Below are 19229 nucleotides of genomic sequence, written 5' to 3' on the forward strand. Positions count from 1 at the left end.
CCAAAAAAGTGGGAGGGGAAAGTGCATGCATCTTATGGAGCGAATACTAAAAAGGAGAGGAGGCCTGCAGCCCCTGGGAGACAAGCGCCAGGATCGCTCCCTCTGCCCCCACCGCAAACCCAGCACTTCGCAGGCGCCGGCGTGCTTCCCCCGCACCTGCGTGCCTGGCTGGGAGACAAGCGCCAAGATCACTCCCTCCGCCCCCACCGCAAACCCAGTGCTTCGCGGGTGCTGGCGGGACACGTGGCCCTTGAGCAGCAGAGGGGGCAGCATGCTTCCCCCGTGCCTGCATGCCTGGCTGGGAGACAAGCGCCGAGATCACTCCCTCTGTCTCCACCACAAACCTAGCGCTTCGTGGGCACCGCGTGCTTCCCCCGTGCCTGCATGCCTGGCTCTGGCTGTGCGGCCACCGGCCAAGGCGGCCCGATGGCTGCAATGGTGCCCACATCCCCGACGGCTGTGCTGGGAGGCGAGGGCAGCGGAAGATGGCCATTTTCGCATGTAGACAAAGGTGCGTCTTATGGTCCGAAAAATACAGTATACACACACACACACACACTGTGGCTAATAGTCACTGATGGACTTCTGCTCCATATTTTTATCAATTCCCTTCTTGAAGCTGGCTATGCTTGTAGCCGCCACCACCTCCTGTGGCAGTGAATTCCATGCGTTAATCACCCTTTGGGTGAAGAAGTACCTCCTTTTATCCGTTTTAACTTGACTGCTCAGCAATTTCATTGAATGCCCACAAGTTCTTGTATTGTGAGAAAGGGAGAAAAGGACCTCTTTCTCTACTTTCTCCATCCCATGCATTATCTTGTAAACCTCTATCATGTCACCCCGCAGTCTAGAAAGGGCAACTAGAATGATTAAAGGGTTGGAACACTTTCCCTATGAAGAGAGGTTAAAACGCTTGGGGCTCTTTAGCTTGGAGAAACGTTGACTGCGGGGGTGACATGATAGAGGTTTACAAGATTATGCATGGGATGGAGAAGGCAGAGAAAGAACTCCTTTTCTCCCTTTCTCACAATACAAGAACTCATGGGCATTCAATGAAATTGCTGAGCAGTCAGGTTAGAACGGATAAAAGGAGGTACTTCTTCACCCAAAGGGTGATTAACATGTGGAATTCACTGCCACAGGAGGTGGTGGTGGCTACAAGCATAGACAGTTTTAAGAGGGGATTGGATAAAAATATGGAGCAGAGGTCCATCAGTGGCTATTAGCCACAGTGTGTGTGTGTGTGTGTATATATGTTTGTGTGTGTGTGTGTATACACACACACATATATTGGCCACTGTGTGACACAGAGTGTTAGATTGGATGGGCCATTGGCCTGATCCAACATGGCTTCTCTTATGTTCTTATGTTCTAAGTATTTGGATGGGAGACCACCAAGGAAGTAACCAGGGTTACTAAGAGGCAGGTAATGGCCAACCACCTCTGTTCATCTCTTGCCTTGTAAACCCCTAAGAAGTCAGCTGCAATTTGGCAGCACTTTCCAGCACTTGAGCCTTGCGGACAGCTCTCTAAACCAGGCTGGAACAGTCCGAGAAGAGGGAAATAGTGCATGGGGGGGGTGGAGGTGGGGGCTGCCAGTCTCCAGGCAGTTGGCAGAGATCAGCAACCCTGGGAAAAAAATGGCTGTCTTGAAGGGTGGATTCTAGGGCACTGCACCCTGTGGAGGCCCCTCTCCATCCCAAACCTCGCCATCTCCTGGATACACCCCCAAAGTCTCCTGCTATTTTCAAACACAGACCTGGCAACCCTAATTTCTCCCCCTGCCCCCAAGCACCCAAACGGTTGACAATAGGGGCTTTCATCCTGGTGCTCACTGATACCTTTTCTGGTTGGCCATTGGAGATCTGATGGGCAGTGCAGACTTTTTTTAAAAAAACGTTGCTTTGACAGCAGCTCAGGGGCCTTCAGCAAACTGCAGCAAACTGGAATTCACTGCCACAGGAGGTGGTGGCGATAGACAGCTTTAAGAGGGGACTGGATAAATATATGGAGCAGAGGTCCATCAGTGGCTATTAGCCACAGTATGTATATATATATATATATATATATATATATATATATATATATATATTTGTGTGTGTGTATGTGTGTATATGTATGAATGTATATGTGTATGTGTGCATACACACACACACACATATTGGCCACTGTGTGACACAGAGTGTTGGACTGGATGGGCCATTGGCCTGATCCAACATGGCTTCTCTTATGTTCTTATGGTGCACAGTGTGTTGGACTGGATGGGCCATTGGCTTGATCCAACATGGCTTCTCTTATGTTCTTATGTGACACAGTGTGTTGGACTGGATGGGCCATTGGCCTGATCCAACATGGCTTCTCTTATGTTCTTATGTGACACAGAGTGTTGGACTGAAGGGGCCATTGGCCTGATCCAGCAGGGCTTCTCTTATGTTCTTATGTGACACAGTGTGTTGGACTGGATGGGCCATTGGCCTGATCCAACATGGCTTCTCTTATGTTCTTACGTGACACAGAGTGTTGGACTGGAGGGGCCACTGGCCTGATCCAACATGGCTTCTCTTATGTTCTTACGTGACACAGAGTGTTGGACTGGATGGGCCACTGGCCTGATCCAGCAGGGCTTCTCTTATGTTCTTATGTGACACAGAGTGTTGGACTGGATGGGCCACTGGCCTGATCCAACATGGCTTCTCTTATGTGACACAGAGTGTTGGACTGGATGGGCCACTGGCCTGATCCAGCAGGGCTTCTCTTATGTTCTTACGTGACACAGAGTGTTGGACTGGATGGGCCACTGGCCTGATCCAACATGGCTTCTCTTATGTTCTTATGTGACACAGAGTGTTGGACTGGATGGGCCACTGGCCTGATCCAGCAGGGCTTCTCTTATGTTCTTATGTGACACAGAGTGTTGGACTGGATGGGCCACTGGCCTGATCCAACATGGCTTCTCTTATGTTCTTATGTGACACAGAGTGTTGGACTGGATGGGCCATTGGCCTGATCCAACATGGCTTCTCTTATGTTCTTACGTGACACAGAGTGTTGGACTGGATGGGCCATTGGCCTGATCCAACATGGCTCCTCTTATGTTCTTATGTGACACAGAGTGTTGGGCTGGATGGGCCATTGGCCTGATCCAACATGGCTCCTCTTATGTTCTTCTGTGACACAGAGTGTTGGACTGGATGGGCCACTGGCCTGATCCAACATGGCTTCTCTTATGTGACACAGAGTGTTGGACTGGATGGGCCATTGGCCTGATCCAACATGGCTCCTCTTATGTTCTTATGTGACACAGAGTGTTGGGCTGGATGGGCCATTGGCCTGATCCAACATGGCTCCTCTTATGTTCTTCTGTGACACAGAGTGTTGGACTGGATGGGCCATTGGCCTGATCCAACATGGCTTCTCTTATGTTCTTACGTGACACAGAGTGTTGGACTGGATGGGCCATTGGCCTGATCCAACATGGCTCCTCTTATGTTCTTATGTGACACAGAGTGTTGGGCTGGATGGGCCATTGGCCTGATCCAACATGGCTCCTCTTATGTTCTTATGTGACACAGAGTGTTGGACTGGATGGGCCATTGGCCTGATCCAACATGGCTTCTCTTATGTTCTTACGTGACACAGAGTGTTGGACTGGATGGGCCATTGGCCTGATCCAACATGGCTTCTCTTATGTTCTTATGTGACACAGAGTGTTGGGCTGGATGGGCCATTGGCCTGATCCAACATGGCTCCTCTTATATTCTTCTGTGACACAGAGTGTTGGACTGGATGGGCCATTGGCCTGATCCAACATGGCTTCTCTTATGTTCTTATGTGACACAGAGTGTTGGACTGGATGGGCCACTGGCCTGATCCAACATGGCTTCTCTTATGTTCTTACGTGACACAGAGTGTTGGACTGGATGGGCCACTGGCCTGATCCAGCAGGGCTTCTCTTATGTTCTTACGTGACACAGAGTGTTGGACTGGATGGGCCACTGGCCTGATCCAACATGGCTTCTCTTATGTTCTTATGTGACACAGAGTGTTGGACTGGATGGGCCATTGGCCTGATCCAACATGGCTTCTCTTATGTTCTTACGTCACACAGAGTGTTGGACTGGATGGGCCACTGGCCTGATCCAGCAGGGCTTCTCTTATGTTCTTATGTGACACAGAGTGTTGGACTGGATGGGCCACTGGCCTGATCCAACATGGCTTCTCTTATGTGACACAGAGTGTTGGACTGGATGGGCCACTGGCCTGATCCAGCAGGGCTTCTCTTATGTTCTTACGTGACACAGAGTGTTGGACTGGATGGGCCACTGGCCTGATCCAACATGGCTTCTCTTATGTTCTTATGTGACACAGAGTGTTGGACTGGATGGGCCACTGGCCTGATCCAGCAGGGCTTCTCTTATTTTCTTATGTGACACAGAGTGTTGGACTGGATGGGCCACTGGCCTGATCCAACATGGCTTCTCTTATGTTCTTATGTGACACAGAGTGTTGGACTGGATGGGCCATTGGCCTGATCCAACATGGCTTCTCTTATGTTCTTACGTGATACAGAGTGTTGGACTGGATGGGCCATTGGCCTGATCCAACATGGCTCCTCTTATGTTCTTATGTGACACAGAGTGTTGGGCTGGATGGGTCATTGCCCTGATCCAACATGGCTCCTCTTATGTTCTTCTGTGACACAGAGTGTTGGACTGGATGGGCCATTGGCCTGATCCAACATGGCTTCTCTTATGTTCTTACGTGACACAGAGTGTTGGACTGGATGGGCCATTGGCCTGATCCAACATGGCTCCTCTTATGTTCTTATGTGACACAGAGTGTTGGGCTGGATGGGCCATTGGCCTGATCCAACATGGCTCCTCTTATGTTCTTAGGTGACACAGAGTGTTGGACTGGATGGGCCATTGGCCTGATCCAACATGGCTTCTCTTATGTTCTTACGTGACACAGAGTGTTGGACTGGATGGGCCATTGGCCTGATCCAACATGGCTTCTCTTATGTTCTTATGTGACACAGAGTGTTGGGCTGGATGGGCCATTGGCCTGATCCAACATGGCTCCTCTTATGTTCTTCTGTGACACAGAGTGTTGGACTGGATGGGCCATTGGCCTGATCCAACATGGCTTCTCTTATGCTCTTATGTGACACAGAGTGTTGGACTGGATGGGCCACTGGCCTGATCCAACATGGCTTCTCTTATGTTCTTACGTGACACAGAGTGTTGGACTGGATGGGCCACTGGCCTGATCCAGCAGGGCTTCTCTTATGTTCTTACGTGACACAGAGTGTTGGACTGGATGGGCCACTGGCCTGATCCAACATGGCTTCTCTTATGTTCTTACGTGACACAGAGTGTTGGACTGGATGGGCCACTGGCCTGATCCAGCAGGGCTTCTCTTATGTTCTTACGTGACACAGAGTGTTGCACTGGAGGGGCCACTGGCCTGATCCAACATGGCTTCTCTTATGTTCTTAACTGTTTTGCGACTGGCTCTGCCTCCTGCAGCAGCCATTTTGTGGCAGCCATTTTGTGGCTGCATCCATCACACTGTATCAAAAATTCCATTGGTGCCTGCAGGCTCAAAAAATGGTCCCCACCCAGTTTACAACATGAGTGAAAACAGCACCCATCATAACAATATAACGTGTGGAAAGCTACTGGTCAGCAGCTCACAAAAGCTCCACTTCCTCTAGGGTTGCCAGGTTCAACTCAGGAAAAATCTGGGGACTTTGGGGGTGGAGCCAGGAGACTTTGGGGGTGGAGCCAGAAGCAAGGTTGTGACAAGTGTGATTGAACTCTGAAGAGAGTTCTGGCTGTCACATTTCAAGAGACCGTGGGTTGTTTTTTTTTTAAATCCCTTCCTTCCATTGGAAAAAATGGAGGATGGGATACCTTTTTGGGGGGCTCAAAGAGTTGGACCACCTGTTCCAATCTTTTTGAAAATTGGGAGTTTGTTTGAGGAGAGGCACCCGATGCTATGCTGGAAATGTGGTGCCTCTTTCTCAAAAAACAGCTCCCCGCCCAGAGCCCCAGATACCCTCGGATCAATTCTCCATTATACTAGTCTCCACAGGGTATAATAGAGAGCCCAGCAGACCTCTTGCTTTATGATAACCCTGAAGCAGGTGGAGGGGTCCAACCTGGGGGATCCCCTGCCCTCAGATGGGGATTGGCAACCCCGGCTTCAGCTAGCTGCCTTCCATGGCTCTCCGGAACAGTTCAAAGCTTTGAAGTTTCGTCCACAGGGACCCAGGAAAATTTGCAGCAGGGAGGAGCCAGGGGTCTCCCATCTGTCGCTAAAGTTGTGACTCTTGGGTAGACCTCTTGGTGGGCGCAGGGATGCACAGACGCCACATTGACTGCCTCGCGATGCTGAATTCTCGCTATCATGCTCCAATTCCAACATGTTTATTGCCTTTTGCTCTTTTCCCACCCAACTTCTACTGCGCAGACTGGACTTGTTATTCTTTCCGTTTGTTAATTTCACTATCTTGCCATTGGATAATATCGCAACCTTCTACGGCGACGCCAGCCTATCGCCTCCTGCCTCAGTGACGTTAGTCTCTTCGGGGTCTGATACGGCAGATGAGCAGGGGACCACGACAGATTTGAAGTCTTTCCCAATCGCGCAGGCACCAGAGAACGTAACCGTAAATTATAGTGCCTTATTTACAAAATAGGCTTTGACTGGGGAATGGGATGTATGTACAGAGGCTAGTTTGCATCTTGCAGAAATACAGTTTCGTTACAGTATGCCGGCTAGACCCTCCAGCAATGCTCTGAGGTATTTCAGGGTACACAGTTCTTCTTTTAATCCACTCTCCTAAACCTTAATCAGGCTGGCCTCTTGGGCTTTGAGTGCCTGGTCCCTCGAGTTGTCTGGTTTGACATGCCCCAGCTCTCCTGACTCCCTCAGACCCACGGCTCTCCCTCAGCCACCTTATAAACTCTTAGGAGCAGTGTATCATATGTCTGTGACCACTAAGGTCTTCCACTTAGACACTCTCTGTCACCTTCCTCTTCCTTAGAGGGCACTCGTGACCTAGAGATATGCCTCATGCTCAGCCACCTGGCTGATTTCACAGAGGGCGTTTTCGCACTCACGTTCAGCCGGCGCGACCCCCCTCTTCACCGCGCAGGATCTGCGCGGATTTCGCACTAAATGCCGCGGAGCAGCCTTTTGCACCGGAAACTCCCGGCGCAAAAGCCGCTCAAACGTAAACCGCCAAAAAGCAGTTTCCGTTTGCGCGGCTTTTGCGACGGGAGTTTCCGGCTCTTCCGACTGCTCCGCGGCATTTAGTGCGAAATCCGCGCAGATCCTGCGCGGTGAAGAGGGGGGTCGCGCCGGCTGAACGTGAGTGCGAAAACACCCAGTGTGTATATAGAGCTTCACTTCGCACCAAGCCTCTCTCACCACACTCTGAGTCCAACTCTCCCTTTCTGACCGTTTTTCTCTCTGACAGTTAACCTCTGAGCCGTTATCTGTCACTCAGGACTTGAGAGTTCTGAGCACCCCTGGCCCCCCACCTTCGGGTCACATGACTCAGGGCTCTCTGAGTCCACAGCTTCTCCATTAACCCTTTGATTCCGTCACAGATAACTTTGTACTATTTTGCATGCTTAACCACTACCCACAAGCTATATGGAGCTCTGCTCGCTGTACTCCATTTCATTGTCTGATGAAGTGTAATTTTAGCACATGGAAGCTTACATTCTCCAATTACAAAAACCTTTATTGGCATGACAATAACTTTTTAAAAAGAGATAGCAGCGCAGATCTGCCTATACACCAACAAAGAGAAACATTCTCCATAGCATTCTCAATAAAACTGTGTTGGTCTTAAAGATTCTACTGGACTCCAACTTTGCTCTATAGCTTGAATCTAGGGTTGCCAATCCCCAGGCGAGGGCAAGGGATCCCCTGGTTTGGAGGCCCTCCCCCTGCTTCAGAGACATCAGAATGTCTGCTGGCCACTCCATTATTCCCTATGGAGACCAATTCCCATAGTGTATAATAGAGAATTGATCAGTGGGTATCTGGGGCTCTGGGACAGTTGTTTTTTGAGATAGAGGCACCAGATTTGCACCATCGCATCTGATGCCACTCCTCAAGACACCCTCCAAGTTCCAAAAGGATTGGACCAGGGGGTCCAATTCTATGAGCCCCCAAAGAAGCTGCCCCTCTCCATTATTTCCAGTGGAGGGAAGGCATTTAAAAGGTGTGCAATCCCTTTCAATGCGATGGCCAGAACTCCCATTGGAGTTCAATAATGCTTGTCACACCTTTGCTCCTGGCTCCACCCTCAATGTCTCCTGGCTCCACCTGCAAAGTCCCCAGATATTTCTTGAATTGGACTTGGCAACCCTAAACCCAATCCAGAAAGGCCCTCAGTTTGCAAGTCCTGAGCAAGGCTGTTAAGGAGGTTTGGGAGGTTGCTGATTTGTAGGTCTCCATCAGCCGCAAGCGAATTGGCAGCACACCTTTGCTCCGGGCTCCACCCCCAATGTCTCCTGGCTCCACCCCCAAAGTCCCCAGATATTTCTTGAATCAGACTTGGCAACCCCACTCGAATCACAGCCGTCTGCCAGGAAGCAAGAAGGGAGGTGAGTGTCTCACGTAACTAGAAAAAAGCCTGGCCCCGTCAGACACGCTCACACAGGGGCCTCCTCCACTCTCTTTAATCCCTTTTCACAACACATGTTTATCACACGGCTTCAAAGCAAAAAAGCCTGACCTACATTTCTTCCAAGAAGGAGTTCCAGCAGTGCTGGGCCCGGTCCTGTTCCCGGCTTTCTGTCTCGACCATCGGTTTAGGGCTTGCCTGACAGTTTAATGACGCTCCGTGTAATATTAGCAAAGCCAATTTGTTCACCTGCCAACGCCCAGCATTAAACATCTCCCCATTTTGAGCACCAGATTAATGAGAAGTCCAAAGCCCAGGGACTGTTTTTCCACCAAAGCGATGAAATTTTGTGTATATAATTCATTTAGCCGTGTAATGGGGAATTAATGGCATATGAAGAGCATAAAATAGAATTGGGCATAACGTCTTCCTTCGGTCTCACGCTCTTTCTCTCTAGAAAATCACATTCTGGTTCCAGAGCAACTGAATTCCTTTTGCCATTAAATGTTCCTTCCTCCGGGTGGAGGGCTGGGAAATTGGATTTGTGTTTCAGCAAGATCTTTGCCCTAAAAAAAGAAAAAAAGGACTCAAAATCCTGTATTTCCAAGACTCCGTCTTGGATTCTGCAGAATAATTAGAGTTGCCAGTTCTGAGTTGAGAAATGCCTGGATTTTTGAGGGGTGAGTAGAAATGGTGTGTCGATAACCTATAGGGTAATAGTAGCATAAGACACATGTCAAATGACATAACAATGCCAAAAGAGAAATGTGCACATTAGGAACACTCTCAGCAAAAGGTGAACGTTACAAGGCATGCAAGAAAGGGGAAGGGCTGTGGCTTGGTGGTAGAGCACCCACTTGGCAGGCAAGAGGTCCCAGGCAAGAGGTCCCAAGGAACTGCACTGGCTTCCAATTATATTCCGAGTTCGCTACAAGGTGCTGGTTATTACCTTTAAAGCCCTATATGGCCGAGGACCTGCCTACCTTAGGGACCGCCTCTCCCCACATGTTCCCCAGAGAGCACTAAGATCTAGCTCCCAAAGCCTTTTAAGGATCCCTGGACCAAAGGAGGCCAAACTGAAAGTAACAAGGGAGCAGGCCTTCTCCATAATGGCCCCCCACTGGCGGAACCAACTACTGGAGGAAGTGCAAGCCCTGCGGGACTTTAACCAGTTCCGCAGGGCTTGCAAAACCACCCTCTTTCTGCAAGCATATAAGGAGCCCTGAAAGCGATATCTAGCCATCGGAATTCATCTATTGAACATAGCACCTTAATTTACTGTAGTTTTAACTTTTTATGTAACCGTTTTTTAAATGTATTTATTAACTGTATTTTAAAATTGTTTTATGCGAATCATGGTTATACCATGTCTTGTTAGCCGCCCTGAGCCTGCTTCGGCGGGGAGGGCGGGATACAAATAAAAGTTTATTATTTATTATTATAGGTTCAATCCCCAGCATCTCCAATTTAAAAGATCAGGTGGCAGGTATTGCAGAAAACCTTTGTCTTCCTCAGCCCCTGGATAATAACAAAAAAAAGCATCTTCGTGCATCTCCACGTTATCATGATGGTCCACATTTCACCATAGAAACCGAGAAGCTCCATACCTTCTGCATTGTGTTGGAAGCACTGTCTTTCTAACAGTATAGAAACTTATTGCGGTGGCTGCAGAAATGGGGCCCAATAGCTCTTCCAGCCTTTCCTCATCCAATTGACGATAGGCCAGTAGGGCAGCAGAACAGTTCTATAGAGCAGGGGTGTCGAACTCATTTGTTATGAGGGCCGGATCTGACATAAATGAGACCTTGTTGGACTGGGCCATGTTGGGTCGGGCCAGGCCTTGTGTGTACCTATTTAAGATTAGGTAGCAAAGATGTAAATTTTATAAAGAACACAAACACAAATATATATATAAAAACTAAAAACATGCTTAAGTTTTTACACCAAACGTTGGAGAGCCAGTTTGGTGTAGTGGTTGAGTGTGTAGGGGGTTCTTTATTAGAGCTTCTATCCAAATCCTCCATCAAAGCCCTCGCCTTGAGGAGTTCTGTGATCCAGATCTATGCACCCTCTGGGGAACATGCAGGGAAAGACGGTCCCTAAGGTAGACAGGTCCTCGGCCATATAGGGCTTTAAAGGTGAAACCAGCGCCTTGTAGCGAATCCAGAATACTATTGGTGGCCAATGCCGTTCCCGCAGCCTTGGCTGTATGTGCTCCCGTATAGAGAGACCCAATAGCAGCTTGGCTGCTGCATTCTGCACCAACTTCAGTTTCCAGATATGAGACAAGGGCAGCCCCATGTAGAGGGCATTACAGTAGTCTAATCTCGAGGTGACCGTTGCATGGATCACAGTTGCTAGGTCGCTGCGCTCAAGGAAGGGGACCAACTGCCATACCCGCCTAAGGTGGAAGACGGCTGATTTCGCAGTGACTGCTATCTGGACCTCCATTGCCAATGTGGGCTCCAGAAGCACCCCCAAGCTTCTGACTTTGGGCACTGATATCAGTGGTGCCCCATCAAAAGCTGGTAGAGGGATTTCCCTTCCCAGACCACCACGACTCAGGCAAAGGACCTCTGTCTTCATCGGATTCAGCTTCAGACGACTCAGCCTAAGCCACTCTGCCACGGCTTGCAATGTCATAGAGTCCCCTCCTCCAACACATCCATTTTCTGAAGATTAACAGAACACAGCGGCCATTTTTATGCCTGGCCTTCTGAAATGTGGCTGTCTGTTTTAATTTCTCAGAGCCGCTGAGCAAACCTGTGAGAGTTTTTATTTAAACAAGCCGGAAACGTTCATAAACACCATTGGGAAGCTCCGAGAAGGCAGTGATTCTGTTGGTGATAAATTGTAGCCAGAGGATTTATAAAGCAAGGCCATTACGGGCAAAGCCAACTGAGCATCCTTTGCTCAGTCTTGTTTAAAGATATTTCCTTCAATATTCTGTTGTGGTGCCTTTCCACTTAATTACCAAAGGAACGTCTTTCATAAGCCCTTGGAAATGGCCTCCCAGGTTGCCCCGCGGGTGGGTTTCTTGCTGATGGTATTGTTCCCACACGTTCTGAGGGGACCCATAAAACCAACCCTGGCCTTGGATTTATGATGTTGAGATAATCCAGTGTCAGAGGAACGGTTAATGTTAACAAACCAAATGCGCTGGAAAGCTTTTGTCTGAAAAGACTGAAACATTCAGCCAGAGAACAATTGTAGCAAAGACCTGGAAGAGTCTGGCTCTCGGATGGGGCAGGACAAGGGGCGAGTGGACAAACTTTTTTAAATGCCAGAAAAGCTAAACAGTAATGCTAAAGAGTCATCAGGGAAGGCTGGAGTTAGAATCGTAGAGTTGGAAGGGACCTCTAGGGTCATCTAGTCCAACCCCTTGCACAATGCAGTTAGTTTTGCTAAAGCCATGAAAAACCCAAACACAACTTTAGAAGGCAGGGCTGCCAGCCCGCAGATGGGGACTGGAGAGCTCTCACTTTTAGAACTGATCCCCAGACGACAGAGACCAGTTACCCCGGAGAAAATGGCGGCTTTAAAGGTTGGACTCTATGGCGAGAGTTCTGAAAGAACTCAAATGTAAACTTGTGGTTCTCCTGACAAAAATACGCAATCTATCACTGCAACCTGCCTTTATTCACAAGGCAGCTAATATAACCCCCGTCTTGGGAGTGGGGAAAAGGATCCAAAGGAGATCTGGGAAATTACAGGCTGGTCAGCCTAATGTCAATACTGGGTAACTAGGTGGAATCTGTTATCAAAGACAGAATTAGCAGACCGAATGATGAACAAAAGCTATTGAGGAAGAATCAGTAAAGGAAGATCTCATCTTACTAACCTTTTAGAGTTCCTTGAGGGAGAGAAAAAAAACATGAGGATAAGGGTGACACAGTAGATGTTGTTTACCCAAGGCTTTTTTTGAGCAGGAATGCACAGGAACTCCTCTGGGTTAGATTCCGCACTCCTCCCCTTGCAGCTACTGGAATGGCCTTGGGTCAGTCATAGCTCTCGCAGAGTTGTCCTTGAAAGGGCAGCTGCTGTCAGAACTCTCTCAGCCCCACCTGCCTCACAGGGTGTCTGTTGCAGTGGAAGAAGATAAAGGAGATTGTGAGCTGCTCTGAGACCCTGATTCAGAGAGAAGGGTGGGGTATAAATCTGCAGTCTTCTTCTTCTTCCCGGCTTCCAAGATGAAGGTCGCAAATGAACTCCCCATAGGGTTGCCAAGTCCAATTCAAGAAATATCTGGGGACTTTGGGGGCGGAGCCAGGAGACTTTGGGGATGGAGCCAGGAAACATTGGGGGTGGAGCCAGGAACAAGGGTGTGACAAACATAATTGAACTCCAAGGGAGTTCTGGCCATCACATTTAAAGGGACAGCACACCTTTTAAAATGCCATTCTTCCATAGGAAATAATGAAGGCTAGGGGCGCCATCTTTTGGGGCTCATAGAATTGCCCGCCCTGGTTCAATCGTTTTGAAACTTGGGGGGTATTTTGGGGAGAGACACTAGATGCTATACTAAAAATTTGGTGCCTCTACCTCAAAACATAGCCTTCCCAGAGTCCCCAATACCCATGGATCAATTCCCCATTATTCCCTATGGGAATCGTTCTCCATAGGAAATAATAGAGTGCCCAGTAGACATTTCCTTCCCCCCCCACACACGCTTTCTAAAGCGGGGGGGGGGAGGTCCTCCAAACCAGGGAATCCCCTGCCCCCTCCCTCTCTCACACACACAAATACTTACCAGGTCTTGTTCCTGCACAACTTTACTTGCTCTGAAAACGAAAGCAAAACGAAGGGAGGGGCCCTTCTCCAACGAAACTGTTACTGACCCTTCCCCACGAAGCCCTTCCTGTTTCCTGCTTCCTGCTCAGCCTTAAAGGCACACATTTTAAAAATGGACCTGTTTGCAGGTTTCTAAACCTGCAGGAGCTCTAAAACTACATGATGACTGTGGGGGTGGGGGGAAACCTGTAAAAACGGGGGATCTCCTGCTGGGACCTGGGGATTGGGAAGCCTAACTCCCCATTAGATAGCATAGGTCAGAAACAGTAATTCTAAAATTTACTATTTGGAACAAAAGTCTCCCTCTCTTACCAGTCTCCATCCATAAATCACACCTTAAACAATGTGTTAAGAACCTGTGATGGAGGTTCAAAGCAGAGGAGTTTTGCTTCCGTCTTCCGCTTTCCACACATACAACTCCCTTCTGCATCTAGAGCAGAGGTTCCCAAACTTATTTGGCCTAATGCCCCCTTTTCAGAAAAAAAAAAATACTCAGCTCCAACTAGCGCAATGGGAAGGTGCCACCACTGAGCCTCTTTCAACCCAAAAGCAGCAGTTAGCCGTAAAATGGGGTGCTCTTCGGAGGTTTCCTTGGAAGTCTCAGACAAGCACAGGCAACGTTTGCCCTGCGAAGAAAAGCAGTGGCGCAGCAGCACCGTCCAGGGCTCTCGGCTTGCCTGTTAGCTGGCGCAATCGTGCCACATGGGAAGGGGGAGTAAGGGGGTGCCCAGCGTTACCCCCTGGCAGGGTGGCACCCTAGGTGGTCACCTACCCCACCTACTCCCACACGCCAGAAGACACTCTGTGTCTGGGGCATTGCAGTTGGCTGAAATCAACAGAAGCAACCACCAGTGGTAACCAGAGGACTGTAAGAAGCTTGGCGCTCTGCAGAAAACCTTGTGAGGAGAAAGCTACAGGTTGGAATTCTTCAGAGAAGTTTGTGCAATTGCTGCAGTTCTCCCAATGTCCTGACTTGAACTGTATTGCTGAGAGAGAAACTGCAAGCAACCTTGAGAAGCTGCTAGCTGTAGCAAATATTGGCTAGGAGAGACTAGTACGTTTTTTTGTTTCTTGTTTGTCTGTACACCTCTATTTTTTAATTCTGTCTTGTAAATAAACTTCATCCTTATATTTTAATTGGAAGGAGTTCTGGTCCTCATTGCTAGTCTAATTGGGTAAATTCACACTAAGTAGCAGACAAAAAGGAACCTTCTATTTTTGTTAATTGGAATTTTTCTCTAAATTAGAAATTCTGGACCCCTCCCAGAAACATGATGTTTTGACACCTCCCACTCTCCTCTCCTCTCCTTTTCCCTTCCCTTCTCTTCTTCCTTTATGCTTCCACCGCCCCCTTATTTTTATTCACCGCTCCCCAATTGAACCCATGGCTACTACCACCCCCTGGATCATTCCAGCGCCCCCCACGGGGCAATATCACCCTCTTTGGGAAACACTGATCTAGAGGCTTCACCCCTTCCTGACTCATTTCTTTCCTAGCTGGGGGCTACACGTAAAGTTCTGGTCGCAGCACCTAAAAAAAAGATATTATGGCACTGGAAATGATGCGGGAAAAGGCAACTAAAATGATTGAGGTGGAACACCTTCCCTATGAAGAAAGGTTAAAGAAGTTAGGGGTCTTTAGCTTGCAGAAATGATGACTGAATGGTGACATGAAGAAGAAGAAGAAGAAGAAGAAGAAGAAGAAGAAGAAGAAGAAGAAGAAGAAGAAGAAGAAGAAGAAGAAGAAGAAGAAGAAGAAGAAGAAGAAGAAGAAGAAGATGATGATGATGTTGATGATGATGATGATGATGATGATGATGATGATGATGATGATGATGATGATGATGATGATATTGGATTTATATCCCGCCCTCCACTCCGAAGAGTCTCAGAGCGGCTCACAATCTCCTTTACCTTCCTCCCCCACAACAGACACCCTGTGAGGTGGGTGGGGCTGGAGAGGGCTCTCACAGCAGCTGCCCTTTCAAGGACAACTTCTGCCAGAGCTCTGGCTGACCCAAGGCCATTCCAGCAGCTGCAAGTGGAGGAGCAGGGAATCAAACCCGGTTCTCCCAGATAAGATTCCGCACACTTAACCACTACACCAAACTGGCTCTCTAGTGATAGAGGTTTACAAAATTATGCATGAAATAGAAATGCTAGAGAAAAAAAAAATTCTTTTCTCCTTTTCTCACAGTACAAGAACTTGTGGGCAGTCAATGAAATGAATGAGCGGTAGACTTAGAAAAGTAACAGGAATTACTTCTTCATCTGAAGCATAATTAACACATGGAATTCACGGCCACAGGAAGTGGTTGCAGCTACAAGCACACAGCTGTGAGAGGGGATTGGCGCAACGTATGGAACAGAGGTCTATCAGTGGCTATTAGTAATGAGGTATAGATGGAACACTCCGTCTGGGGCAAGTGCTGCTCTGTATTCTTGGTGCTTGGGGGGCAACAGTGGAAGGGCTTCTGGAGTTCTGCTGGTGGACCTGGGGTTTGGTCACTGTGTGATGCAGAGTTTGGGACTGGATAGGCCACTAGTCTGATCCAACATAACTTCTCTTTGTTGAGGTTCCTCTCCTTCCCAAACCTTGCCCCTTCCAAGCTCGACCCCCAAAATGTCCTGGTATTTCCCAACTTAGAGCTGTCAACTTTACCAGAAGGAAAATGGCCACTAAAAAGGGGGGGGGGGGTTCACTGCTGGAGATGGAGCCTTGGGAGATGGTTTATTTCAAGTCTTTACCCTTCCTTTCCTCCAACTACTTCTGAGGTAAGATTGCCAGCTCTGGGTTGTGGAATTCCTGGAGATTTTTGGGCTGGAGCCTGGGAAGATTGGGGTTTGTGTAGAAGAAGAAGAAGACGACGAATTGCAGATTTATACCCCGCCCTTCTCTCTGAATTAGAGACTCAGAGCGGCTTACAATCTCCTATATCTTATCCCCCCACAACAGACACCCTGTGAGGTGGGTGGGGCTGAGAGGGCTCTCCTGGCAGCTGCCCTTTCAAGGACAACCTCTGCCAGAGCTATGGCTGACCCAAAGCCATTCCAGCAGCTGCAAGTGGAGGAGTGAGGAAATCAAACCTGGTTCTCCCAGATAAGAGAGCTATGGCTGACCCAAGGCCATTCCAGCAGCTGCAAGTGGAGGAGTGGGGAATCAAACCCGGTTCACCCAGATAAGAGAGCTATGGCTGACCCAAGGCCATTGCAGCAGGTGCAAGTGGAGGAGTGGGGAATCAAACCCGGTTCTCCCAGATAAGAGAGCTATGGCTGACCCAAGGCCATTCCAGCAGCTGCAAGTGGAGGAGTGGGGAATCAAACCCGGTTCTCCCAGTTAAGAGAGCTATGGCTGACCCAAGGCCATTCCAGCAGCTGCAAATGGAGTGGGGAATCAAACCCGGTTCTCCCAGATAAGAGTCCGCACACTTAACCACTAAACCAAACTGGCTCTCTAGGGAAAGTGCCTCAGTGGTCCCTTCCAACTCTATGATTCTATGATGTAGCCAATCCTCCTGAAACACACAGTAGGCCCTGTACGAAGAGCCCTGTAAGCTCTTGGAGGATTGGCTACATCAGGGGTGTGTGGCCTAATATGCAAAGAAGCTCCTGCTAGAATTCCAAGCTCTTGGAGGATTGGCTACATCAGGGGTGTGTGGCCTAATATGCAAAGGAGTCCCTGCTACAATGAAAGCCCTACCATGAGGCCACTCAGAGGGGCCTGCGCCGCCATGTTGTTGGCTTGTTGCAAGGGGATCTGCAATGCTTCGATACACATCCTGCATTTTTAGGGGATGCGTGTTCTGTATTTTTGAGACCCATGGAATTGGGCCCAGGCAGCTGGACCAAACTAGATGGCAACTGAAGTGTATGCGTTGCCATCAAGTTACTTTCAGCTTAAGGTGATCTTATGAATTAATGTCCTCCAAAAATGTCCTCTCATTAACAGCCTTGCAAACGAAGGGTCCTCGCGGCTTTCTTGACGGAGTCCGTCCATCTCATGCCTGCCTCTTTTCCTGCTGCCCTCTTTTCCTAACATGATGGTCTTTTCCACATTGTGATGATCTAAGTATGACAGCCTCCATTTGGTCATTCTAGCTTCCAGGGGAGATTTGATTTGATCTAGAGCCCACCTATTTGTCTGTTTGGTGGCCCACAGTATTCGTAAATCTCTCCTCCAGTATCACATTTCAAACCAATCAACTTTCTTCATCGTCCTGCTTTCACACCCACACATCATAACGGAGGATACTGTGGCACAGGGGTGGCCAAACTGTGGCTCGGGAGCCACGTGTGACTCTTTCACACATATTTTGTGGCTCTTGAAGCCCCCACAACCCCATCACCTGGCTTGAAGAAGGCATTTCTCTCTTTACATCACTTCTCCAAGCCAAGCCAGCCTGTGGTTTGGAGAACGCATTTAAAGTTAAAGTTGCTTTCTTTCCACCTTCCTCCCCTCCCCCCTCATCTATTTTCCTTCCTATCTTGCGGCTGTTATACACAAAACATGACATTCACGTTTTGCAGCTCTCAAACATCTGACATGTATTTTCTATGTGGCACTTAGGTTAAGCAAGTTTGTCCACCCCTGCTGTGGCATGAATTTTCATCTTGGATGCCAGTGACATTTCCTTACACTTAAGAATCTTCGCTAGCTCCTTCATGGTGGCCCTTCCCAATCTCTTCTGCCTTTTGGTTGAAGATGGAGCCAAATCTTGGACAATGTCAATTTCTTCACGGTCAGCCTTGAAGTTGTGTCATTCCCCAGTTGTCATTACTTTTGTCTTCTTGATGTTCAGCTGCATTCCTTTGGCACTTCCTGCTTTAACCTTCATCAGTAGTCATTTCAGGCCGTCTCTGTTTTCTTCCAGCAATGCAGTGTCATCTGCATAGCTCAAATTGTTAATGTTTCTTCGACTAGTATTTTATTCCACCTCCATCTAAATCTAATACAGCTTTTCCTTCTAATGCTTCTGGAAATAGATTGGAGACTCGAGTTATTTTGAATTGGTACCGGAAATAGGGTTGCCAAGTCCAATTCAAGAAATATCTGGGAACTTTGGGGGTGGAGCCAGGAAACTTTGGGGTGGAGCCAGGAGACATTAGGGGTGGAGCCAAGATCAAGGCTGCGACAAGCATAATTGAACTCCAAAGGGAGCTTTGGCAATCACATTTAAAGGGATGGCACACCTTTTCAATTCCTTCCTTCCATAGGAAATAACGAAGGATAGGGGCACCTTCTTTTGAGGCTCATAGAATTGGACCCCCTGGTCCAATCTTTTTGAAACTTGGGGGGTACTTTGGGAAGAGGCACTAGATGCTATACTGAAAATTTGGGGCCTCTACCCCCCAAAACAGCCCCCCCAGAGCCCCAGATACCCGTGGATCAGTTCTCCATGATTTTCTATGGGAATAAATCTCCATAGGGAATAATAGAGTTCCTAGCAGACATTTCCCTCCCCTCCCCCCGCTTTCTGACGACCCTGAAGCGGGGGGAGGGCCTCCAAACTGGGGGATCCCCTGCCCCCACCTGGGGATGGGCAACCCTAACAGGAAATACCTGTACCCCTTCCGACCCCTTCCTGCCAAAACAATTCCGTACTTCCTGTTTGTGGGCCATGTGTGAGTTTTTTTGACCCACTTGCTTTAATACAGAGGATTTCTCCCCGTAAGTACTTTGAATACCCATTCACAGTCTGTGCCATCACTCCTGACCATCCATAGTTGAAAACCCTGTTGCAGTCTTCTTGTTTGTAGATTTCCTCAAGGAAACTGGTGAGTCGTTGTACAA

Source organism: Heteronotia binoei, chromosome 12 (assembly GCF_032191835.1).
Source record: "Heteronotia binoei isolate CCM8104 ecotype False Entrance Well chromosome 12, APGP_CSIRO_Hbin_v1, whole genome shotgun sequence".
NCBI classification, from domain to species: Eukaryota; Metazoa; Chordata; class Lepidosauria; order Squamata; family Gekkonidae; genus Heteronotia; species Heteronotia binoei.